Genomic DNA, 26507 nt, shown 5'->3' with positions numbered 1-26507 from the left:
TTATACTGTATGGGTGTGCTGGGTCCTCCACAGCAAGGGACAACTTTATTTTGCCCTTTAAATTGGAATCCCCTAATAGGACACTTTAGTCTTCCGAAAACAAAGACATCTAATTCCTCGTCTTCCAGAAAATAAAGGAAACGTCTGCAAATAATAATTCTGTGAAGCCTCAACGAGAATAATTAAAGCCGGCACAAAATGCTTATTGATCACCATAACAATGGCCGCCGCATTCACACATCATAATGAAACATTCATGATAATACCACAAGCAGAACCTTTCACCTGCCGCGCTCCATTGTACAACCTCTGATATGAAGACATTTACAAGCCATTGCATAGGTTACATCTAATTTCCCACAAAGAATTTTAATTAATAGCAGTTATGACGGGAGTAATTGAAAATATATGGAAGGTTTAAAGGGACGGTTCACACAAAGACTCAATTATGGTTCAGATTGTGTTATTATTCTTTATGTAACGCTCAGAAGATAAGGGAAAATACGGGGAAATACACTGCACAGTCCCTGATGGACAATGAATCCCCGGAGAGAACTACAGTCATGTCTATATGATGGGGGATTGGAGATGGCAGTCACTTCATATAGGATCTTGTATATACAATGCTGTAAGGTCTATCAAGGATTATTAGGGCTCATTAGTGTTACCTGGCAGATTATACTGGCACCGTTATATCAGAAATACAGGTGATGGCTTATCACAGGATAGAGAATCAATACCTGATCCTGAGAAGACCCAAGACCAATCCACTGTGTCATAAAGATGGCTCAAGGTAGATTGTAATATTGCCAGCACCCTTTCACTTGCATGTCTGTAGTTATGATGTACTGAGATAAGTCAACAGTACAGGGATAATACACACAGTGATGTCACAGTACATGGATAATACACACAGTGATGTCACAGTACATGGATAATACACACAGTGATGTCACAGTACAGGGATAATACACACAGTGATGTCACAGTACGGGGATAATACACACAGTGATGTCACAGTACAGGGATAATACACACAGTGATGTCACAGTACATGGATAATACACACAGTGATGTCACAGTACATGGATAATACACACAGTGATGTCACAGTACAGGGACAATACACACAGTGATGTCACAGTACAGGGATAATACACACAGTGATGTCACAGTACACGGATAATACACACAGTGATGTCACAGTACACGGATAATACACACAGTGATGTCACAGTACGGGGATAATACACACAGTGATGTCACAGTACATGGATAATACACACAGTGATGTCACAGTACATGGATAATACACACAGTGATGTCACAGTACAGGGACAATACACACAGTGATGTCACAGTACAAGGATAATACAGAGTGATGTCACAGTACAGGGATAATACACACAGTGGTATCACAGTACAGGGATAATACACACAGTGATGTCACAGTACAAGGATAATACAGAGTGATGTCACAGTACAGGGATAATACACACAGTGATGTCACAGTACAGGGATAATACACACAGTGATGTCACAGTACAGAGATAATACACACAGTGATGTCACAGTACAGGGATAATACACACAGTGATGTCACAGTACAAGGATAAAAAAAATCAATGATGTCATAGTACACAGATAATACACACAGTGATGTCCCAGTACAGAGATAATACACACAGTGATGTCACAGTACAGAGATAATACACACAGTGATGTCACAGTACAGGAATATTACACACAGTGATGTCACAGTACAGGGATAATACACACAGTAATGTTACAGTACAGGGATAATACACACAGTGATGTCACAGTACAGGAATATTACACACAGTGATGTCACAGTACAGGAATATTACACACAGTGATGTCACAGTACAGGGATAATGCTCACAGACAGTTCTTTGTATTGAGTATGTATTGTATAGTATATAAATCCCATATATATGAGATGCTGGTTGTGAGGCCTATAACATACAGTGGAGGCAGTGCAGCGGCTGTAGATATAAGGGATGTACTGTGTACTGTGGATGTATTAAATTACAAGTTACAAGATAAGGGTTGAAGTTAATTTACTTTAGTGTCAAAGAAAAAAAATCCCATTTTGCAGCATTTTGTTGGGAACATAGATTGCTCTATTATATGCCTGTCTACATTGTTATATAATGGCAGCATCAGATTGAATCCTCTATACACCTCTAAGCGGAATAGATGGAAGGCTCCGGCAGCGGAACACTCTGCCAGGAACGGGAGCGGCCATATACATTAGGATATTAGCTTGAAATGATTTCAAGGATCAATTAAGAATTTACATGCCTCCTCATAAATCACCGCAAAGCCGCTGCCATCATTAGGAAGGCAAACGTACGGGAATTAGGAAATTACATTACTACGCTCTGTAATGGTTGGACATCTATATGCAGGAGGATTTTTTGCTTAAAGGGGTTCTCCCGAACGTAGATATTTTGCCTAAGATCAGATTGTGCTGGGTTAACACTTGATCAGTTTGAAGAGAGTTCAAGCATTAGGACGAGTGGCGCAGTCTCAAAGCACAGTGACATACAGGGGCACATTTACTTACCCGGCCCATTCGCGATCCAGCGGCGCGTTCTCTGCACAGGATTCGGGTCCGGCTGGGATTTAAGATGGTAGTTCCTCCGCCGTCCACCAGGTGGCGCTGCAGCGCCGAAAATAATCTTAACGCCCCGGAATGCACCATCCCATAGAAGGTGAAGGTGAGCGCTCCCCAAGCGACACATTTTCGGTTTTTAAATGCGGCGGTTTTTCCGAATCCGTCGGGTTTTCGTTCGGCCACGCCCCCCCGATTTCTGTCGCGCGCATGCCGGCCCCGATGCGCCACAATCCGATCGCGTGCGCCAAAAACCCGGGGCAATTCATGTACAAGCGGCGCAAATCGGAAATATTCGGGTAACACGTCGGGAAAACGCGAATCGGGCCCTTAGTAAATGACCCCCACAATGTTTAGTGGTTGTGTCTGGTATTGCAGTTCTGCCCCATTCACATGGTTGGGGCTGAACAACAAACAGGCCATGTGATTGATGGAAGTGATATCCCAGTTTTGAGAAGGAGACTTACCCCTTGCATTGGGGACTTGGGTTGGACCTCTACTCATATTGATGACCTATCCTAAAAATAAAAACAAACTGGCTGCAGTGTTCTGGAACTGTTGATTTTGGGTAATTTGGGTCCATTAGAAACTTCTGAGGGTCATGCTTGGGTGAGGGAGTAAGAGTTCTCCTTATGGAGAGATTGCCAATTAAGGCTGCCTTATAGGTGTGTGGAGACTTATAGCCATTGATGCTCCACGAGGGAATTATGGGAAAAATGCAAATACATTTTCCAAGGTGGGAATTGGAAAACAATGCCTCCTTTTGCTGTCTACAGTTGGGAGTCTGTTCCTTCTGGAGTAGAGCTACTGGTTTGGCTAAATCCCACATGATGTTATTAGGCTTATTGTAGGTCATGCTTGGTGTTGAGGGGGCTGCCATTCAAGGTAGCAAAAGGAGGCATTGTTGTCCATTTCCCACCTTGGAAAATGTATTTGCATTTTTCCCATAATTCCCTAGTGGAGCCTCAATGGCTATAAGTCTCCACACACCTATAAGGCGGCCTTAATTGGCAATCTTTCCATAAGGAGAACATTTCTCCATAAGGAGAATCTGTTTCCATTTTTCTGAGGGTCATGCTTTTCTACATAGAGCATGTCCTCCTACAGCCAGATACATCTGGGCCAAGCAGGGGCGGAGTAAGACTCCCACAAGCCCTCAGCTGTATGTACATTATAGCCCCTACAGGTTTGGAATCACTTCCTACATCTGGTGCTAGAATCAGCTTCATGGCGAATGGAGGAGGTGTCCCTTCTGTCTGCTGTCAATCTGCGGTTTCAGAATTTGGACTTTGGGGAACCTTCGTGGTCTTAAAATGGCTCTTGTGTACATGTGTATTGAGAGCAGGAACAGATCTACGAGGATTTTATGGGTGAATGTCCTTTTCAGTATAAAATTTGGTGGGTGGTTTGGGTGGCCATGGGCCCCTTAGAAGGCTTAGGCCCTGGACTACTGCCCAAACCTCCTATTTATAATCCACTACCGGAGCCAAGTATTCATTTGGCCACCAGCTGTTCTTCCTCATGTCTCTATACATAAGCATGAGCAAGTGTTCTAAGTGGAGACTAGGAAGAAAGACACTTCCACCAGCACATTCAACCCTACTTTTGTTGCAAAACCACAATACACATTAGGTTGTAGACTGGTTCCCTCAAAACTGGTGGGTTTGACCAACATTTAACGTGTATGGTCATCTTGTGAGATCTTAAAACTTGATGTTGTCTTTGTATACACACAATGTATCATCAGTAAAGTCTATCTGTTTCAGAGAGAGTCCCAGAGGTCAGAACCCCCAGTGTGCGCTATTACTTTATGAAATGGGAATACCCCATACTGAAAACAGATTTATTATTGCAACGGCCAAAAAAATTGCAGCATATATTATACTTGATTTCCTCTTCTCGAAGAACCTGACCTTTACACCGTAATGTGGGGATCCGGGGAATTCTTCTTGTTTTGCTTCCCACGGATCATAGAAGTCTAAAGAACGAGAAATAATTGGGGTCAGGCTTCGCATAAATAAATACGACCAGTGTTAGATCCGATTTCATTAAAGGGAGCCTCAATAAGCTCCAACGTTTCATCATAGTCATGTTATACTCCACACAATAGAAATGTGAAAGGAAATTATTCCCTACAAATAACAATGAAAAATCATGCGGGAACCTACACCCAATTCTTTCATTGTTTCATTGGTACAGAGTTGGGACACCCCCATGCACCTTACTGTAGATGAAATAATCAAGGTCCTTATAATATTTATGGTCTAAAACTAAGCAACGGTGCCCACTCGGGACTCTCCTCAATAAGCTAGTAAGAGAATATCTCATTTAGAGACAAGCAAAGCGATTTGTTGACCAAATCAAATGAACTGATTTTTTTCTGTTTCGCTTTGGAACAAACCGATGTTGCTCTGATAGGACCTTTTTTTAAATAAGGTCAGTGTTTTAGAGGTGTAGAGTGGGTTACATACCAAATTCAAGAACAATTGGAGAAACATTGGTTTGGAACAATTTCGGACCACCAACTTTTGAAAAAATTAGCTTGTTTCTAATCTCATAAGGGTCCACGGAGCGCATTTTCGTTGGGTTTCCCAACGATATCTGTTTTGTGCCGCATTTAACAAGGGATTTTGGCGCATGCGATCGGATTTTGGCGCATCATTGCCGGCTTGCACGCGACACAAATCGGAACACGACTGGATTTGGACTACGCGCGGGATTTAACATTTCGAATTGTGTCGCAAGACACGCACTTACAAGCACAGGGAAGAAGAAGGTGAACTCCGGTGGACCTGAGCGTCGAAGCGACACATGCAGGAACTCGGGCGCACAAGCTACGTGAATCGCGCCGGACTTCATCTTCGTCGGACCGTCCAAATCGGAGATCGCGACAGGACCAGGTAAGTAAATTTGCCCCACAGTATTCAAAAAGGAAAAGCCAGCAGCACTCCAAATTCACTTAAAATCCAGGCTGTAAATTTATTTCAACGTCGCAATGTTTCAGTGACCTTCACCTTTGTCAGGCTGTGGCAGAACCTATGCAGACTTTGCATCCTCCTTTTTCCCCATTAGTTAAAGGGAACCTGTCATCAGCAATTGGCCTAATAAACCACTACCAGTATGTTGTCAAACAGTGTAACACCTTCTAGTTTTTGTTTCTTCCATGGTCCAGTCTGGTGGCATCATCCAGAAAATCAGCTTTAAAATTAGATGTAAATTGGTTGTATAAAGTCAAGGAGGTGGAGAGTTTAACACTGAAATCAAGGTGGGGAGCTCTGATCTCTGGTGGGGAGCTCTGAGCTCTGATCACCGCCTCCTTGGCTTTTACAACCAACTTACATTTTACTTTAAAGTACATTTTCTGGATGATGCCACTGCACTGTGTCATGAAAGAAACACAATCTGGAAGGTATTTAGCTGCTTGGCAACATACTGGTAGTGGTTTATTAAGTCAAATTCTGCAGACAGGTTCCCCTTAAACTCATTGGGGCACATTTACTTACCCGGTCCAGTCGCAATCCAGCGGTGCGTTCGACGACGCTGATTCGGGTCTGCCAGGATTCACTAAAGTCCGTGCACCCGATATCCACCAGGTGTTGCTGCTGCGCCGAGGTCCGCCAGAGTTCACCTTCTTTGTCCTGGTGTATGTGAGTGCTATTCTTGCGACACAATTTTTTTTTTTTAAATTCCGCCTTTTTTTCAGAATCTGCCGGGTTTTTTGCGTAAAATCCGGCACTGATGCACCACAATCCGATCGTGTGCGCCAAATTCGGCGCAAATTGGAAATATTCGGACCCTTAGTAAATGAACCCCATTGTATTGAGGTCCAGCATGTCCATAGATTACATGAATTACCTATTTGGGTAGGGACTATAAACTACTTAGGGCTCATTTAAGACAACAATGTAAAACAGACCCCTGTTCTTGTGAAGCACTGGGGTGGAGATATACATGAAGTATTGGCAGACAATTCCTTTAAAAAACTATTTAAGGGAACACTCCTTTAAGCGATATGGCTTTGGAGGCATTGCCGTTTGATGTGTATAGAGAATAATTACCGGTTCTTAGCCAGTTGACTATGGAGAGAAAGGCTCTGTCAATGGAGCTTTTAGTATCTGGCTCGGAATCATGTTCTGGAACCACAGACCGTGGCTGGCATTGTAGGTTAAGCTGGGATCAAGCTTTTGTAAGGCAGAGCTATTGTTTCCTCAATAGTGCCGGAAGCGTAATGGAAATGGTTCAGAAATCAGGAGTTTTTGGAGTTATATTGACACATTTAGAAAAAAGAAATTGCCTTTTTGTGTTATTTTACGGGTGAAACATTTCCGAATTTCCTCTTAAAAGTGAAAACAATTAATAGCTGTGATATTTGAGAGTAACATAACATTTACCTCTGTCCTTGAAAAACAAAGTGGTCCCGTAAATAAAGACTTTGTAACAATTTTTGGAGCACTTAAAGCGTAGCTAAAATTTTAAGAGCCGATTTGTATGCATTATGCGATTTGTAACCATTTTCCATTTTCCAGCATTTTTTTTTAATCTCTGCCGTCTCTGTCTTTAAATTTGCGGTCCACTTTGTAGTGGTGGGTGTAGACCTAGCTGCTGTGACTCACTGCCCCCCCCCCCTCTTTATAGAACATTAGCGAGCTGCTGTCCATTTTGTTAGCAAGATGGAATTCAGCAGAAATATCATGGAATGGAAGCAGGTTTGGAAGGAAGGATGAAAGGAGCCAAAGTGAGTGGAGAAAGTATCACCTTCCGGCGAGATATAAGATAACTATCAACAGATACATAGTTTGTTGAAGTTATTATAGAACTACATATATGTTCACCAAAATTTTTGCTAGGACTTCCTTTATTTGGGGGAAAAAGCTTCAGCTTATTACTTGAACCTGCTATCTACATACCATGGCAATGTGGTTGGCGCGAATGTCCTGGGGACCTAACACCTGTTGCACATGTGCCGGTAGACACATCAGATAGGGCCTATCTAGTCACCACATGCCAGAGCTTAGTTGATGTCAGCACCAAGTAAACTAGGCAGATGCCAGGATCGTTGAGGTTGAGAAGATGTAGAGGATAGACTGTTCTGGCAAGACTTTCTTTGAAGGTTGGAGGATTGGCTTCTATCTTTAACTGATGTCATATTGACTACTTAGCTGATATTGTGAAGCATGAAGCTAAGAAAAAGGACAGATCTCTGAGTATGACTAAGGCCTCATGCACACAAACACATTTGCAAAAGTGGGTAGCAAACTGGGATGAGTTTACAGGTTGTTTTTGGCTGGGTAGAGGAGTGAGTGCTCCTCAACCCCCACCTCCATCCATCTCCATAGAAAGCTGTCAAGCCGTGCTGAAAAAAATGCTCAGAAATAGGACCTTCTCTATATTTTGTGGCACCGGAAGGTCACGTGGGCAGTGAGACATGATGGGGCACATTTACTTACCCGGTCCATTCGCGTTCCAGTGGCGGCTTCTCGGACGAGTGTTCGGGTCTTCCGGCGATTCATGAAGGTCCTGCGCCCGATGTCCACCAGGTGTTGCTGCTGTGCCGAGGTCCGCCGAGTTGCGTCGGAGTTCACTGATCTCTTCCTGGTGTATGTGAGTATGGCCCGTGCGACCAATTTTTTGTTTTAAATGCAGCGGTTTTTCCAAATCCGTCAGGTTTTCGTTCGGCCACGCCCCCCGATTTCCGTTGCGTGCATGCCAGCACCGATGCGCCACAATCCGATCACGTGCGGCAAAAACCCGGGGGAATTCAGGGTAAATTGGCGCAAATTGGAAATATTCGGGTAACACGTCGGGAAAACGCGAATCAGACCCTTAGTAAATGACCCCCGATGTGCTTACCGCAATGTGCACAATAGACCTCTATTGATCCATTCACTTCTATGGGGCTGATGGGACCTGAAGGATTTAGAAGGACTTTGGTTCTCCATTTTCTTTATTGCTGGGTTGGTTCCAAAGTGTTTTAACACTTAGACCTATTGCCCACGAACCATGTTGAAGATATTGGTCAAAATTCGTGAGAGAGTGTGTTCAGATTTTCTTGTTAATAAAACGTTTGTCTGAATAATATCTCCAATGAGAACAGATGCCGGCTTGTAGAAACCAAGTATGCCGGTGTTGTGGGGGTAAAAAGTATAGGCTATTGGCTAAGTAAGTATTTGGCCGACTTATCTTGTGATAAGTTAAGAGAGTGGAGCAAGGTGGTCCACCATGACTCAAGGAACCACCAAGTCTAGTGGACCACCAAGTTGGTCCTTGCCAGTAGCATTGATTCCAGTCTGGCTGTTCCTTACAGTACCACTTATAGTTAATAAAACAGCTAAATGGAATCATTATGCTATTTCTCTCATCTTAGTATTATACTTGCCTCAGGAAACATTAAAATTGATCAAATTAGATGTAAGGAGAGTTTTTGATGTAGTCTTGTTCTGATCTCACCACTGATCCTTCATGTCGAGTCTTGACAATGCATGACTAATAAAGATAACAGAAGTAAAAGTCATTGAAAAACAAGGTAAATCCTTACAAAAGGAAGAACAAAATAGGCCACCGACACAATGATTAAAAAAGAAAATCCTAAGAAACATGCTTACAGCCAGGAAACTCTAAAGAGCCAAAGTTGGGCGAAGGTTCTTAGCATTTGATCTCCGCAAACACGTGAAGACGCCAAGAAATTGATATTCTTACAAACCTTGCGAAAGTTAACATTTCCAGTACAGTCGGAGGCAGCCCCTGTGTCGTCGGCTTTTTATCTAATATCAAAGATGGGGAAAGATCCAAGTGGACACTAGACTTTAATCATATTGATGTGCACAGCATTCACGAATTGGCAAGATCCAAAGGATTTTAAAGGCGCTAATGAGTGAAATTTGATTCTGCTGATGGTTCGGAGAAGAGCGAGGTAAAAGCTATTATTTCCTAACAAAAGAAAAATGACATGTCTTTTTTTAGGGAAACTTTATGTCCACTAATAATAATAGTAATAGGGACATTGTCACCGGTCGGGATGTCATTATTGCTGAATGTTAATGTGCTGGATGCTTTGCACGACGCTGTAAAATGTTTACCAAGAGAAGCTCTGACATTTAGTGGTCAGGATTGAAGAGAACGGACATCATCGAGCCACAAGAGACTTCCTCTGCAAAGTAGATTGTATGTAATTGTAATACAGTTTCATGTCTCGTAATATCAAAGACCTGTTCATAGGTAGGCATCCAACTCTCGAAATCCCCACCGAGTTGCTGACAGATGGAAACTGACAGAATAGGCTGATCAGTATGGATCTGAAGTGTAAAACCAACATTGATCTAATATTGAATCAGTTGATTGGTGGGGTCCAAAGTGTCGGGACCCCACCTGACCCTCTAATATCAACAACCTATTCAGAGGATAACTTTTTACCATATAGTATACTGGATTGACTACAAAAAAGTGCTACATTTTTGTAGCACAATGTACATCTTAATCTACATACCCCCGCAATACCCTTAACCCACAGACCCTACTGGCAGGTAACGCCGGTTTTCATATGCAAATTTAACCCCACCTTACTCCCCTCATTAAATTTAGCTAACTAGTGCAAAGCAGCCTTACACCAATGCATTAAGTTCCTTCCTAGAGAAGAAGAAGAAAGGGAAGGTTTCCATCAGATCGATAGAAGCCGCTTATACTGATTTGTTCCTTCGTTGAATCAATATGTACACGGAAATCTCTTATAACCACATTCATAGTAACAAGCGGCTCTCCCATACAATGTCTCTGTTCTATTGGTTCTCTAATAACTGGTGTAATTCTTTCGGGGAAGGCTGACATGATAATGAAGTGGCTCAATTCTTTCCGACCCTGGATCTTACATTAATAATGGTCCGTATTAATGAACCAGATAGTCAAACCTCTGTAGAAGTTAACTTTATTATTCCAACTTGAAATCTGGAAATACATTTTCAACTGGGTTTTACCATTTGGGGAGGATGTGTTTCTGCACACTTCCCCATTGTCCAATCAGGGCTTGTGTCTTACAATGTAACACCCTGTTTTCAATGTATTCATAAATTGTACAACAATTACAAAATATAAGAAAAGGTATTTTTTAAATGTCATGGAGAACAGAAGTGTTTACTTATGTTCTTGATGACTACAAGCTCCTCTTAAAGAGGTTCACCACAATTTTTTATCGATGGCCTATCATCATAATTGGCCATCAATCTCTGAATGGTGAAGGGACAATATTGCACCAGGCAGCTGCTGGCCTGACAAAATGCAGAGTATGGAACGGAAGCATATTATGTAGTTGTAAGGCCCCATACCTACACGGTAAAATCCCATAGAGTAGACCTTCAATAAAATAGTGCGACAACCCCTTTGACTTCCCTTCAAACCTCAAGCTATGTTTATATTATAGTGGTCACTAGATATTTTGGATCCACAGGCATAGACCACGGCTACCTGTCCACAAAGTAACCAGAAAGGTTTCAGTAAAAGTTTGGGCAAATACCTACCATATGGCTTTCAGAACAAGTTACACCCCCAATGGTATCGAAAGTTGACCATTCAAGTTTACTAGTTCGACCAATCCTGCAATTGAAGTATTATATTGTTCAGATTAGAGTAAATAGTCTACTAATGTAGCAATGGAATAGTTAATCCTTTTAAAGAGGACCATTCACACCTCACACATGTGGAGATTGACATGTCATACTGTAGGGGCTGCTTTACAGAAACGGGGGCACTTAGTTGCTGAGAAATCAGTATCTGACCACTGTTGGAGCGGAGGGGCTGGAGCAGAAGATTATCATAACACTCTCCCCCTCCTCTGCACCTTTTCTCTGACAGTGGAGGGGATTATAATGGTCAGATACTTGAACTGTAAGAAGAAAATTCAAAGTGCCCCTAAATCTGCGTTGGAACCCCTACAGTATTGTATATTCATCGCCATATTTTTGGGATGGTGAAAGGTCTTCTTTCAGATGACCATGCACCGATCAAAGGCAGCCTAACCCAAACGGTCATTGAGGTCAAGTTCTCTTCCCTAACAGATAATGTCCTGGTTTTAGACTTTTACCATGCATAATAGTATGTTCTCCTCGGAGATGTCAGTTGTCAACTGGACGCTCATTTGCCCAACTGTTGAAGGTGCAACCTACCTCCAGCATCTACAGTATCCAACTGTCTGTAAAATTAAAAAAAAAATGTTTTAACACATAATTTATACCTCTTTGGTCAATAGGGCGAATGGGGAGCCCTTGCCCTTAGGTTATACTATCATGAGAACACTCCATAACCCTGTATTATATACACTTCATTACCAATTCCTTAACATTCACTACAGTAGTTTAAAAATTCTCCCCTTTTCATGAAAAGTCCCATTATCCATTTAATGTTACTTAACTTTCTGGAACTTTCCTCCTCCTCCTCCTGAGGTTGATGAAGCACTGCCTCTATTTTCCCATACAATACATAATGACTAATAGAGAGCGGTATAATAGCGGCGCTGATAGAAAGGCCTCTCGCCAGGACTGGGTAATGTGAGACTTGTAAGACATTGCTCTTGAGTTATGGACTGCCTTTAATATCTGCAAATGATTAATTTAAAAGCTCTCACGTCCCGATATTTCATCCTCTATCACTCACCTGCACCAGAATAAAAGAAATGATGGGCCCCTTTATCCTGATGGCAATACAAATGTAATTTGCAAAGCATAATACGGCAATAATTTCCTAATCCGTCTCATGAAATACCCAATAAAACCTAACCCTTTCACTATTTGCTTTTCTCCTCTATCCTTGTAACTATAACATGTCAAGCTCTTGCTTAGTACGGGACATATGGTTCCGTAAGCCTCCATCTACATTGGAGGTGCCATGAGGAGCACCCATCAAAGATTCTGCCTCACTCAAGGACACCCATTATAAGTCATTGGGAGATATTGGAAGCTAACGCTGTAATATTAATTAGCATTTTATCCATCTTTAGCACCTGTTCCTTGTCCATTTAGGCTACATTCAAATCTCTGTCTTTGACTCTGACAGCAGACAAATATGTATTTTATAACCTAGCAAAATGGTGGCTACTACGACAGAAATCCAAGACCCCGTAGTAGTCAGTAAATGTTCTTTAGAATCCATTGTTGTTTCTCTATAGACAGATCTTTCTCACTCATTGGGGCAGATTGACTTACTTGATCCCATCGCGATCCCGTGGAGCGTTGTCCGACGAGGATTCGGGTCCGGCGCAATTCACTAACATCGGCTACACCAATGTCCGCCCGAGTTCTCCTACTTCTTCACAATTCCTTTTTTAAATTCCGCGGTTTGTCCGAATCCATCGGGTTGTCCGGCAGCCCAACCCCCTCTTCCCCAAGATTTGGCAAGCTTCTAAATACAATACCAACCAACATAGGCAGCTGCAAATGACATCCAATGCAGAGGTTCACCTTCATCGTAAGGTCGATGTCAATATTCTGGATGTGAAGTCAAGTATGGTCCAGGATATGAGTTTGAGGATCATTCTAGATTAGGATGTCTTCAGATATGAGCAGTTGTCAGACAACCACTTAGTATTGGTGAGATCTTAGCCCATTTCTGGTTTTCTTCACAGTGTATAGAGTCAATAAGCAAATATAATGGGTAGAGGAGACATTTCCAGGAGCGCAGTGCTGAAGAACGGTTTGAGTCAGTTCAATTTCTTCTAGGAGCAGAACTGGCTTACTTAAGCACAATAGCAATTTATAGTTAATAGCATAACCCGCTAGTGACCGCCGTTTAATTAAAATAGGGATAAAAAGAGAAGATAAACCTAGAAGTGAGGAATGTGATGTCATTCCAGGGTTTCTGCTTCAAATTAGTAGATTAGAGCAAAAGAGTTCATCTACATGGAAGTCTATTTACCATAGGACCTCGATTGGGAAATTAGACTCCTAATCAGCGCAAGTCATCTGGGGCAAGACGGTCAACTCCTACGAGCAGCCAAGAGGGACATCCCTGACCGCTACATCAGCAACTGAACCTGATCTACATGACTATTACACAGATACTTGGATATTTGGCCAATTTGACAATTCACAATTTTTTTTCCCCATGAGTTGAATTTAAATAGAAATCAATGACTCACGTCTCATGACGGTCATTTTGTAACAATCCTTTGACAATTATCTGAGCGGAAATTTGACATGGCTGACTGCACAGTCCTCCACCTTGAATGCATTGGGCTGCTCACATTGTGGTGTCTGTTAGCAGAGCCTAATGGGAGTGTATGGTGTATGGGGAACTACCTTCAAGTTCAGACACAACTGGTTGCATGGATTGGCAAGTCAGTTTGCCGATCTTGTGACATGGCTAGACACTAAGCTCGGGTTAAAAGACTCAAGCACCCACATATCCCATACATAGATAAATAAAGGGGAGGAGAACATTTGGGAAGTTCCCCTGACCATACACATCAATTTCATCCTGCCCCTCCCAATAAACATGTAAACTCGGCCAACCCTTTGTTCCTCCCCTTCCCTGATACATGTAAGAGATCATATAATCTTTCACAATTGATGGGTACAGCCAACATTTGCCACCAAAATATTCACGCAAATACAAAGTCAAAATCCAGTGTAAAGCTTTCCAACACGCCATACATTCTGAACAGCATCAGAGGGAATGTCCGTATGACCTCCAATTGATAGGTTTCAAAATCCATGGCAGTATCCTCTACATGAACTTCCCAAAAATGTTTGGTGAATAGTGATAAATGGAGCCGAACTGCAATGTTTGGGTCTGTGGCAAACATTGAGGCTTCAGGTCCACAAATGTGAACCTGAACTTCAGCTAGAAGTTTGGGTTTGAACTCGCCCCAACACCAGTAACACCCAGGATTGCCGACAATGATTGTAAAAGGCTTTTAAATGGCAACATCAGCTTTGCCGGTAGCATTTGAAGAGTTAACACATGCGGACAGTGCCGCCACTGATCCTGGGTGATAAATAGTGATGAGCGTATAGCACCACCAGCATTGAAATGCTGCCAGTGGCTTTGTTGGTGCCATTTAAAGAGTTACACTCACTATCGGTGTCATCACAGGAGTAACTGGCAAGTGTTCATGTACCCAAGCCGAGCTTTTGTTTGAGGTTCGGCTGAACTCGGCGATCCTGAACCTGATCGGGTTCGCTCGTCACTATTGGAGAACTTACAATAAAAGAGTAGATGGTAGAAATATGTAGTGAGGACCATCTGTGCCTGTATTTGTAATCTTCTTTTTCCCATGAATCATTGCCTGTCGTCATTTAAGTCTCTTCAATGTGAACCATTACCCCCTCCAAAATTATCTGCTCTCCTGTAATGTATACCATGCAATGTTCACCATTGATGTGTGAAAGCGGGACTTTTATCAGTCAACACTTATCTAAAACTTTCGTGAAATGGTCTGAATGGTTTTGATATTTCCTTGGTTACAGTCTTGGGAATTCCAGAACCTTGACTATTTAGCTTAGAAAAAGCAACCTTGTCAAATCTCCCCAAATAAGCAAACGGGAGACGCCATTTACTGTGATTTTCCAAAACAATGTCAGATTCTGTGTGCGGTAACTAGAGCCATTTCAGAAAGCATCTGGATGGAATGTGTTAGAAATACCTATCAACTTATATAATGATCCCACGGAGCAAACATCACACCAAATAGACTGTTATTGGTTCCTGTTCAAAGGAGAGAGAGGAATAAATGAATGGGGAGACAATAGAGATTATCTCACAACAGGACGGAAAATAATGATGTCGGAGAAGATGCAACCAGCCATCGGGATGGGTTCTTCAGAATCTGTTCTGTCTGAACTCATCTGATCTTATATCTAATTGGTTGACCCAACTTATTACCATACATGGTCTCAGTGGGCAGCAGAGCGGAATCAAAAACATTAAAATGACCCATATTCTGGATGATACATTGGTTATTATAATATATTGTACAGGGCTACTCTAGGCAGCAGGTAGATTGAGGGGCCTGGAAATTAGGGGGTGACATAGTTGGGGCAGGTGGGTCAACAGAGCAGCAGCATTAAAACCAGCCTCCTTTACCCCCATTTTCTCTACACATATTAAGTTCTCAGCTTATGCCGAGAACTGGACCATGGCAGTGGTACTGGATCATGGCAGTGGTATTGGACCATGGCAGTGGTATCTCAATGGGTCTCCTCCCACTTCATCCCACACATATCGAGTTGGTGGGCAAGGGTTGGAAAGACCAGAGCCAACCCCCGGGGTATCAAGATATGCCCCTTCCATCTTCATTACATATGCAGCCCTCAAATAGAAATAGAGTCGATAGAGATGAAGTAGGTTCTGTAGAGGACATCCTTGAACCCGGATGCATAGTAGAAGAGAGGATTGAAGGACTTAAAGAGAGTACCCACATTCTCAGGTGGTGATCCTTGCCCAGATAAGGTATCCTGTGGATATTTTATAAACACTGATGATGGGAATACCCCTTAATCTGTTGGTAAATCTAGCACTCAGTATTCCATTTCATAGCAGCTCCTCCAGTGGCAAAATTCAGTATTACACAATGACCATTCAAATAATTAGATTGTCCTTTGGAGCATCTGCTTTCCACTTAAGGTAAGTATCTTGAAGAGGAGAACCCCTCATTGTTTCTTAGTAGGGTGTATGAAAATGGGTTTTCTCAACTGTTTGACCCTTACACACAAAAAAGGCGCCATAAGCTACTTATGCTACCATATAGACATGTTGAGTTATCTAAGAAACCTGCGTCTCAAAATTGACAATGATGAGGAGACATTCGAAAGACTGGACCACCACTGAGCAAATGTGGACTGTGTAGCTACCGAGTAATGTATTTGTCATCCTGTGTATTAGAAGTGGAGATAACAGAGGGAAATGTATACAAGGAGCACATACACATAATATGAAGAAGACACCTGACATATCTCCCGGCATTTCAATCAAAAACCATGACCTTCCAAAGTAGTAAGCGGCAGATAAGTGGCGGTGTGACAGGCCGATCAGGTGAGCCCGAGCTCTTATCTGCTGTCATTTCCTATGTGTTATCTTCCTCCTAAGAGCAGATATGTTTGTAGAAAACTAAAAAAGAAACAACATCACACAAGTCGGGGAATTTGGCTCTGGGTGAAATACCTAAAGCAACATCGACCTTTAGAAACATAGTTAATAGATTGAGCAAGGGGAAGGAATCATTACAACATTTTGACAAGGGCTTTAATATTTAATGCTCCGCACAGCGGAAGCAATGGTGGTGAATGAAAATCTAACCTGCAGAAAATGTCAGCTGTGCTTAAAGAGGCGCCGGAGCCCTGGACGCAACGTCATTCATTCACAGACGGGCTTTTTTGATGTTTACTTTAAAAATCATCAAATAATTAACGCAGGAGAAATTTCTTTATCTGTATTTTTTCTCGATTGTCTAGCTGAACTCAGGATGTGCCTTAAAGACATAGTACAAAGACTATTATTTTCTCCGGTTGGGAATTTTATTAAAGGGGTTCTCCACTTTATTGATGTGATATTGATGTGGATGACCTCTTAATAGGATAGGTCATCGATTATTAATGGCGGTCCAACTCTATGGACCTAGCAGTGGATTATAACAATGCTGCTTTGGACGGTAGTCCTGGGCCCAAGCCGTCTAGGGGGTCCATGTCCACCCAAACCCCCCACCAAATTTTAAATTGCGAAGGACCTTCACCCATGAAATCTGTTCCTGTCTCAATACACACTTACACAAGAGCCATTTGAGGACGTTTTTTACTTTCCGTTACTGTTGGGGTTTACTTGTATAGGGAGAATATTCAGTATTTCCCATCAGGAATGAAGGCTGCTATGAAGTCCTCAGTGAAGATAGATGCCATCACATGATCTGAAGAAGCTTTACTCAAGAAATGAGGTTCTGATCATGTTCTGAAGTTCTGGCCTCTTCATCAGGCAAGAAAAAAAATCACAATATGGTAGACAGAATCTCCAAATGACTCTTAAAGTTTGGATATTCTTGCAATTACCCATTGTCCTGACAAAGATACCAATATGGTGTCCACAGTAGTGGATTATTATATAGGCGCTTTGGGTGGCCGCCTGGGGCCCAAGCCTTCTAGGTAGCCCTTGGCCATCAAAACCACCCACCACATTTTATACTGAGAAGGGCCTTCTCTTATAAAATCTTTGTACATCTGTTCCTGCTCTCAATACACATGTACACAAGAGCCATAGCAGGATTTTTGAAGGTCCTCCAAAGGTCCTGAAACCACTGAAAGCAGCAGAAGGGACACATCCTCCATTCTTAAAAAAACTGATTCTAGAACCAGATGTAGGAAGTGATTCCAGACTTGTAGGGGCCATAATATCCATACAGCCCTGAGGCCATGGTAGTCTTAATTTGACCCTGGGTGTCCAACCCCATTCCATGCAATACCTGAAAAACGTCCTTCAAACCAAGAGACAGTGGGGCACATTTACTAAGGGTCCGTCGGACGCATTTCCGTCGGGTTTTTGATTTTTTTATGATTTGCCCTGAATTACCCCAGGTTTTTTGGGCACGCAATCGGATTTTGGTGCATCGACGACGGCTTGCATGCAACACAAATCGGGGGGCGTGGACGTCGACCAACCCGACTGACCCGGACAAACCGCGGAATTTAAAAAACAGATTGTGTGAGAAGATCAGCACTTATATGCACCGGGAAGAAGATGGTGAACTTCGGCAGACCTCAGCGGGGGAAGCAACATATGCAGGAAATTGGACGAACGATCCTAGTGAATTGCGGCATCTTCGAATCCTTGTCGGACATTATAGATCGGCGGCATCAACGGGACGGGTAAGTAAATGTGCCCCAGTGACTTTGACGGCAGAGCTCTGGATTCTTGTTTTTTCCCCACATGTTCAGATTGCCTGAAGGTGACCACCCCAAGGTAGGATACTAATGCAACTCCAACCCATTGACCGAACACTCAAAACGCGCTCTACGACTCATCTTAGGTCAGAAGACTTCCATACTATCTACATTTTAATTCCTCCCAACGATTTCTTTCTTCATAGGTTTTTTTTTATATATAGGAATAGTAAAAATTTCTAAAATTTCTGTGTCTGAGCCCATGTCTTTGAGATCTCTTCAGGGTAACCCAGCATACATAACGTGTCCTTGATGGCGCAGGTCCTACAATAGATCTTAGCTTGTACTTCTGTGTGTTCAACATGATAAATGTCTCGGGTTTTCTATGGGGGGAAATTAAATATCTTTTCGTGGCGTCAGAAGAATGGGATCTGGGCTGAAGCACACAACAGATTTGAGACTCGTGATGGCAACTCATTTTTAAAATCCCTTTGAGAGAGGAGACATTTTAACCCCTGTGACCTTAGCCCGGTTTATGGAACGCCTGAGCTGCCTGCAATATAAGGTAGAAGCTTGAAAGATCTGACCCCGAGCTACTTACTGGATGACCCCACATCGTCCGCTGCCCTGATTCTCCTTCCTGGCCGGCTCGATAAGCCTGTAAATTTCCCTCTACTCTCATGCTGTCATGTTATTGTTGCACTTTGATTCCTGGTTGCGGTATATTGGCCCACACAGAGTGGAAATAGATGGTAGAAGTCTGCAATTACTGTCTGTTTATGCAGCAACAAAAAAAAAAAAAAAAGAGTGGGAGGCGATTGTAGGTTTTGGCAAAATTTATTAATGAATTGTACATTTCTGGTCGTGATTCATATCGTGTTGTCAGGGAATGTTATGGAAAACAGTAGAAAAACTGCATTTCTACTCATTGTATGGAAGATTCTTTATGATTTCTACTCCCAACACTTAAAGGGACAAAAATAATACTACCTGATTTAGATAAGGGGGTGGTGCAGGACGTACAGAGTCTATCTGTGTAATTCTTTTAACCCTTGTGTCTTGCGCTGTCCGTCAGGTGCTCTGCCAGGCATAACACAGCTTGTTCCATCATAATTCTAATAATATCTCATTGTCATTAGTCTATAGGGAATTCCCGTTCTGCTAATGGAACATGGAACAAAGGAACTAATGACTGCTATCTACATGACTTTAAAGAGTACAGGGATAACACACACAGTGATGTCACAGTACAGGGATAACACACACAGTGATGTCACAGCACAGGGATAACACACACAGTGATGTCACAGTACAGGGATAATACACACAGTGATGTCACAGTACAGGGATAATACACACAGTGATGTCACAGTACAGAGATAATACACACAGGGATGTCACAGTACAGAGATAATACACACAGCGATGTCACAGCACAGGGATAATACACACAGCGATGTCATAGTACAGGGATAATACACACAGTGATGTCATAGTACAGGGATAATACACACGGTGATGTCACAGTACAAGGATAATACACACAGTGATGTCATAGTACAGGGATAATACACACAGTGATGTCACAGTACAGGGATAATACACACAGTGATGTCACAGTACAGGGATAATACACACAGTGATGTCACAGTACAGGGATAATACACACAGCTATGTCACAGTACAGGGATAATACACACAGTAATGTCACAGTACAGGGATAATACACACAGTGATGTCACAGTACAGTGATAATACACACAGTGATGTCACAGTACAGGGATAATACACACAGTGATGTCACAGTACAGGGATAACACACACAGTGATGTCACAGCACAGGGATAACACACACAGTGATGTCACAGTACAGGGATAATACACACAGTGATGTCACAGTACAGGGATAATACACACAGTGATGTCACAGTACAGAGATAATACACACAGGGATGTCACAGTACAGAGATAATACACACAGCGATGTCACAGCACAGGGATAATACACACAGCGATGTCATAGTACAGGGATAATACACACATTGATGTCATAGTACAGGGATAATACACACGGTGATGTCACAGTACAAGGATAATACACACAGTGATGTCACAGTACAGGGATAATACACACAGTGATGTCACAGTACAGGGATAATACACACAGTGATGTCACAGTACAGGGATAATACACACAGTGATGTCACAGTACAGGGATAATACACACAGCTATGTCACAGTACAGGGATAATACACACAGTAATGTCACAGTACAGGGATAATACACACAGTGATGTCACAGTACAGGGATAATACACACAGTGATGTCACAGTACAGTGATAATACACACAGTGATGTCACAGTACAGGGATAATACACACAGTGATGTCACAGTACAGGGATAATACACACAGTGATGTAGTTTAGTTGTGCAGAATAGTTCATATCAGGACGTGTGATCTCATTTGGAGTTTGCTGAGGCCAATTCTTTAATAGAAGTCAATGGTGAATTTAATAACTCTGGGATCCTGGACAACCCCTTTAAGCATTTTGTATAATGGAATTATAATACAATAAGGCTTGAATAATTTGGAAATTTGTAATAAAGTAAATTGATATTTTCCTAATTTGCTTTATATACTCCTTGCGTGTGTAGCAAAATTTCGGCAAATGCATTTGCTGGAAGCGGCTTCAGGTTGCGAGTGATTGAGACGCGCGGCCTTGTGTCTGCTGCTTTATTATATTAATTAACTTGACTAATAGGCAAGGTTCACATGGCTGTGCCAGCTCTTAGAGTAATAGCCTAATTTGATACCTGTTACAAGATTGCGAATTACTCATCCTACTCCATGTGGCATGGCCGAGGAAATGAGGTAAACGCAGTGATTAAATGGGATCTGCTAAAATCCGACTAAAGACGGATTAACAACTAAGAACGACCAATGTCAGCAGCAGGGTCATCCCTCGCACCACAGCCCGGACGCCGCACTCATCAGCGCCTAATGCAATGTTTGCCTATGGAGATGTTCCCGGGAACCATGCTGTGGGCGGACGCCTTTCAGGAAAACACAATCTGATAAACCTGAGCTCGGCAAACGTTCAATTCTGATTGGATTACAGAGCGTAGAAATGGTATACCTGGAGTGCGGAAATAATAGGTGATTGGGCATGTGGTGTCTCCTATGGATGGACACTTTCTTGTTAATTGATGGTGGGGGGTTATTTTTAAAGAAAGAGAAATTGCATCCCTGCAAAACCTGATGGCAACCTGGTCCTGATAGATAATCACCTTGCTGTTATCAATCTTATAATGTCTCAGCACTTGATCAGGTGGGCAGCTATAGCAAGTCCCATTATTGCGTGCTGGGGGGACAGTGTGATTTATTTTTTCTCTGTATCCTCCTGTCATATTCTACATTATGGGGCACATTTATTTACCCGTTCCTTGGAGTTCATAAAGTGCACTGTCTGTGTATAATGCACTTTGCCGCGATCCACTAAGATATCCTGGATGTGCCACTTCCCCGCTCAGGTCCGCAGGAGTTCACCTTCTTCTTCCTGGTGCATGTCTTGTGACAAAATTTGAATGTTAAATCCCGCGCTTAGTATGAATCAGTTGGATCGTCCAACGGCACGCCCCCCAATTTTTGTCGCATGAAAGCTGGCGCAGTGGCGGCACAATCCGATCACATATGACACAATACCAGTGCAGATCCCTGTTAAATACTTGTCAAAGCCGAGCAAATCCCGAAAACGGCCAACAGTCCGACGAAAGTGTGCGCGCAAACCCTTAGTAAATAAGCCCCTATAACTGTGGGACGGGAGCCTTCCTAATCATCAGTAGTAGCTGTGATAGGAGATTTTGATCCCCCCCCCCCCTAGTGTGTAGGGTACAGTCAACTCAACTGCAACGTCCAGAAGATGTTAATCCCCTTACGATCCCCTTAGAAATGTTGTTTTAAATGGGTCACAAGTCACATGAGCCAACCTAAGAGAAGGTTCCTAGGAATCTCTATTAGGTAATATAAAGTATCATCCACATCCTCCCTACAAACCAGTTCCCTACACTGTACTGAAGAGACCCAACCGGATCGAAACATTGCTGTCTACAGCTAGGAATCTGCTCCTTCTTGAATAGATATACTGGTTTGTCTTAATCCCACATCATGTTATTAGAAATCTTGTAGGTCATGCTTGGAGGCATTGTTTTCCATTTCCCAACCTGGAAAATGTATTTGCATATTTCCCAGAATTCCCTAGTGGAGCATCATTGGCTTTAAGTCTCCACACGCCCATAAGGCGGCCTGAATTGGAAAACTCTCCATAAGGAGAACTCTTACTTCAACTTCCTGACCCCACCACATTTCTGGCAGACATGTGTCAATGTTCCAACTCCTTTGGACTGGTAGGGTCGTAAATGCCCTGGCCTCCCATTTCTACTATACTTTCTGTCAGTTTTCCAATAGCTGAATTCTCCACTAAGTCTAACCTGGCTCTGATTGCTTTCCGGCACTGAGCACGAGCACTGAAAAGCAATCGGAGCAATCGGAGCCAGGTAACACCTAACCAAATGTACTATGAAAGCAAATTCAGCATGCAATGCATTGGTAGGGGGAATATTAAGACTTGCCAGTCTTAATACATCCACCGCATTATGTAAATGTGCCTTAAAGTTTTTACCACCTAAACGTTGCATTACTATCCACACGTTTTTATAGTTGCGTGCATACTCCATCATGGCGTCTTACCCAGACTTGACAGTGATGTAAATCTTGATGAATTGATCCAGTAAGTGACCATCCTCCGTCCCTCTACTACACGCAGTGATTGATTTTCTCCAAACGTTTTTTTCATGCTTAAGATATCTAAGGTAGAGATGAAAAATCCCTTGGTGAGATAAAGTAGAGCGTGGTGAAGATTGTAAGTCCATGGGCTTTGTTCTACTCTGACATACAAGTAGACGTCTAAAAATATCTTTGATTCGTCTAATAATGAATGCCATGCTCCGCAGGCCCAAGTCATATTCCTTTCATCCATCGCTAAGAGACTCGAGAGCCACAGGAAGATGAGATTCCCCATTTGAATTACAAAAACTCTGCTTTCCTCCTTAGGAAGGCTACGAGCGCCGGCGCAGTCATTCCCAATGATCTGCATCCCTCTCTGATCTTCATGAAGCTTTCCCTTCAGACACCTAAAAAGAGTTTACAGCCGGCAGACGCTCACAGATCATTAGACATGAGTGTCCAACTTCACCAAGTCATCAACCCCAATCAAAGCATTTACAAAAACTTTGCCTTTAATCATCTACAGACTGAGGTTTCCATAGCCTTTGCCAGGTCCACTGTGAACTGGGGAATCTCTAGGGATAGAAGAGACGTAATGTAAACAAACAAGTGAATTAGATGTTCCTTATGGAGTTTAGATACTATCACATCTCCATATATGGGCTGATGTGCTCTTATGTAGTGATAGCCTTTACTTTTTTAGGGGTCTTACAACATTTGTACTTTCACCTTTACAGAGACCTAATAATCATGACCTAAGGTATCTTTGAAGAAGCTTTACACAAACCAACAGATGTGTCCTTACCTATTCCTCCAGGCTAGACATGTCCAGTCACGTGGTCAACGATAATGGGTTGAGATAGATGGATACTTATCTACACCTCAAGACCCAGAGCTATACAGACCAAAGGTGGAATAGGGTGGTAAGGGAGGAACTAAGTTAGGTTCTTCCATTCCTACAGTCAGACTTTCATAAAGGCCACAAATTGTCTACCTGGGCACCTGAGCGTCTTCTGGTGGATATAGGTTCTCAAGCAATAATAAAGGGGAATTATGGGGAATCGTTGTTGCAGAACTTTTGCACCTTTGAGAACAATTGAACGTACAAGTTAGGACATGCCTGTTCCATGTTGCTGTCGGAGGTTGGGACTCTCATGTCTTTAGGTGTTCCAGTCCTGCCAAATCAGTATGTTAGTCTTATGTACCAAATATGGCCACCCTAACCAATACCTCAGAGGTCCCAGGCGGGGCAGTGAAGACCTCACCTGTCCTGCCAGGTCTACCAGGTCTATCATAGGTGTCTTCTCAAAAATAATAGACTTGAACCCATATTTACTTTTACCAAGGCCAAACCATCTCCGTCTATATAGAAGGTACTTAATTCATATTCTGTTTGTAGCCTTTATCTAACATCTAGTTAATAATTCAGTAAGAAGAGCTCCTTCATCACCCGGCGGGACCGTCTGCAACGCAGTAAAAACACAACTCCGCACTTCTGTATTTTGATAATTTACAAATTTTTTTATTATATTCTGACAAGGAAGACGTGTTAAAAAAAAAAAAAAAAGGATCTGTGCTGCAAAAGTGACCGGAATAAAATATCAAAACTTCAGGAACTGAGATTGAAGATGCCATAGCTATGATAAAAATATGGTGGCTCTCAGGAGCTGATTGACACCACTACAAGTATTTTCAAGTACCGGTAAAGGTCCTAGGGCTCGATAGATAGATAGATAGATAGATATGAGATAGATAGATAGATAGATAGATATGAGATAGATAGGAGATAGATAGATATGAGAGAGATAGGAGATAGATAGATAGATAGATAGATAGATAGATAGATAGATATGAGATGGATAGATAGATATGAGATAGATATGAGATGGATAGATAGATATGAGATGGATAGATGGATGGATAGATAGATATGAGATAGATAGAAATGAGATAGATATGAGATAGATAGATATGAGATAGATAGATAGATAGATATGAGATAGATAGATAGATATGAGATAGATAGATATGTGATAGATAGATATGTGATAGATAGATAGATAGATAGATAGATAGATATGAGATGGATAGATAGATAGATATGAGATAGATAGATATGAGATAGATAGATAGATATGTGATAGATAGATATGTGATAGATAGATATGTGATAGATAGATATGTGATAGATAGATAGATAGATATGAGATAGATAGATATGTGATAGCTAGATAGATAGATAGATAGATATGAGATAGATAGATAGATATGAGATAGATAGATATGTGATAGATAGATAGATATGAGATAGATAGATATGTGATAGATAGATAGATAGATAGATAGATAGATAGATATGAGATAGATAGATATGAGATAGATAGATAGATATGAGATAGATAGATAGATATGTGATAGATAGATATGTGATATATAGATAGATATGAGATAGATAAATAGATTGATATGAGATAGATAAATAGATTGATATGAGATAGATAGATATGAGATGATAGATAGATAAATAGATAGATATGAGATAGATAGATATGAGATAGATAGATAGATGGATATGGGATAGATAGATAGATAGATAGATAGATAGATGGATATGGGATAGATAGATGGATATGAGATAGATAGATAGTTATAGAGAGATAGATAGATAGATAGATAGATATGAGATAGATAGATAGAGTTCATAGGTTTGTTCTTAAGTTGAATTTGTATGTAAGTCGAAACTGTATATTTTATAATTGTAGTTCTAGACGCTTTTTCTTTGCCCCCCAGTGACAATTGTAGTTTAATTTTTGTTGCTGTAATGGGACCAAGGATTATCAATAAAGCTTCATTACAGACACCTTACAGCTGATCATTGCAGTCTGGGAGTAAAGTAACATCCAGAGACTTCACCAGAGGTCACAGTGGGCAGAGGGATCCGTGTTTAACTAGGGGTCGTCTGTAAGTCGGGTGTCCTTAAGTAGGGGACCGCTTGTATATGCAAATTAGCTTTTTATTTTATTTTTGTGCACCATGGGTGTGGTCATGAAGTTGGGTACACCCTCTCTTGTTTTAGCACCCATAACTTGGATGAGAATAGCCAATAGGCTTTGGATGAGAATAGCCATTGGCCTTCTCTTTCTCAAAAACAGCGCCACTCCTATCCATAGGCTGTGTCTGGTACAACATCTCAGCCCCATTCATAACTGAACTGTAATACTCAACACATCCTATAG

At 41.9% G+C, this 26507-nt stretch overlaps 1 protein-coding gene and 1 long non-coding RNA gene across 6 annotated transcripts in view; one reads left to right on the top strand and one right to left on the bottom strand.

The window, feature by feature from the left end:
* ELFN1 (extracellular leucine rich repeat and fibronectin type III domain containing 1) overlaps positions 1-26507 on the top strand; it is a 363238-nt gene that overhangs the window by 74985 nt on the left and 261746 nt on the right. The gene's annotated exons all lie outside the window — the stretch shown is intronic.
* Positions 9021-11752, bottom strand: LOC140074688 (uncharacterized). The gene is made up of 3 exons (XR_011849246.1): positions 11709-11752; positions 11146-11221; positions 9021-9121 (listed from the first exon to the last, which is right to left on the bottom strand). It is a non-coding gene; the product is annotated as an uncharacterized lncRNA (long non-coding RNA).

This window comes from Engystomops pustulosus, chromosome 8 (assembly GCF_040894005.1).
Source record: "Engystomops pustulosus chromosome 8, aEngPut4.maternal, whole genome shotgun sequence".
NCBI lineage: Eukaryota > Metazoa > Chordata > Amphibia > Anura > Leptodactylidae > Engystomops > Engystomops pustulosus.
The sequence above is the reverse complement of the archived record's forward strand: the minus strand, read 5'-3'. Positions and strand labels throughout refer to the sequence as shown.